Source organism: Bison bison, unplaced genomic scaffold, assembly GCF_000754665.1.
Source record: "Bison bison bison isolate TAMUID 2011002044 unplaced genomic scaffold, Bison_UMD1.0 scf7180017862087, whole genome shotgun sequence".
Classification (NCBI taxonomy): domain Eukaryota; kingdom Metazoa; phylum Chordata; class Mammalia; order Artiodactyla; family Bovidae; genus Bison; species Bison bison.
In genome coordinates this window covers 1-1,473 of record NW_011492659.1, presented here as the reverse complement: position 1 = coordinate 1,473, position 1,473 = coordinate 1, and positions in this window count along the sequence as shown.

Genomic DNA, 1,473 nt, shown 5'->3' with positions numbered 1-1,473 from the left:
TCAAAAACATTAAAGCACGCACTCCAAGGAATTGGTCTCTATCTTCATATTGAGTGCTTCTGACTCTATGGGCTAGTTGAAACAAGCCCATAAAGCCTGGGAGAGAAAGCTGCTTCTTCAAATGATTAAATAACAAAGGGAATCTACAAAGAAACATAAAGAATCATGATTCAAGGAAGAAAACAAACTTCTAACTCATTTAAAAGAAATGGATATTTGTGAATTGCTGACAAATAATTCAAAATTATCATCCTAAATAAACTCAGTGAACTATAAAAGAACATGGTGGACAACAAAATGAAATTGAGAAAGCAATACTTAAATAGGATATCAACAGAGATAGATATAATAGAGAAAAGGACCAAACAGAAATACCAGTGCTAAAGAATACAGTAACTAAATGGAAAAATTCCTAGAGAGGTTCAAACACAGATTTGATAAAACAGAGGAAAGAATCAGTAAATTTGAAAATAGGTCATTTTAACTTATTCTGACAGACAAAAATTAAAAGATAAAAAGAGTGAAGAAGGCCAAATGAGACTATGAGACTACATCAGAAGAAGCAATATAACATTGTGAGATACCCAGCAGGAGTAGAAAGAAGGGGCAGAAAGCATATTTAAATAAATAATGGCTGAAAACTTCCCAAATGCATGGAAGAAAATGGACATCCAGAATCATGGGAACCAAAGGGATACAAATAGGTTAAAAGTAAAAAGATTTACACTAAGGTTTACATTTAGAAGCATCTTGTTAAATGTCAAGGACAAAAAGAGAACTTTGAAAGCAGAATTAGGAACATGGTTTATCTCAATCGAGGAAGCCTCCATAGGACTGTCAATGGATTTTTCAGTAGAACATTTGCAGGCCAGGAGAAAATGGATGAGTATATTCCAGGCACTAAGGATTAAAACTGCCAAATGAAAATACTTCACTTGATAAAGCTGTCCTTCAAAAATGAAGAGATATTTCCAGTTTTTTAAGGAATCTCCACACTGTTCTCCATAGTGGCTGTACTAGTTTGCATTCCCACCAACAGTGCAAGAGAGTTCCCTTCTCTCCACACCCTCTCCATCATTTATTGCTTGTAGCCTTATGGATTGCAGCCATTCTGACTGGCGTGAAATGGTACCTCATAGTGGTTTTGATTTGCATTTCTCTGATAATGAGTGATGTTAACTGCCTTATGATCCAGCAATCCCACTGCTGGGCATACACACTGAGGAAACCAGAAGGGAAAGAGACACGTGTACCCCAATGTTCATCGCAGCACTGTTTTTAATAGCCAGGACATGGAAGCAACCTAGATGTCCATCAGCAGATGAATGGATAAAGAAAGCAGTGGTACATATACACAATGGAGTATTACTCAGCCATTAAACAGAATGCATTTGAATTAGTTCTATGAAGTGGATGAAATTGGAGCAATTATACAGAGTGAAGTAAGCCAGGAAGAAAAATGCCAATACAGTA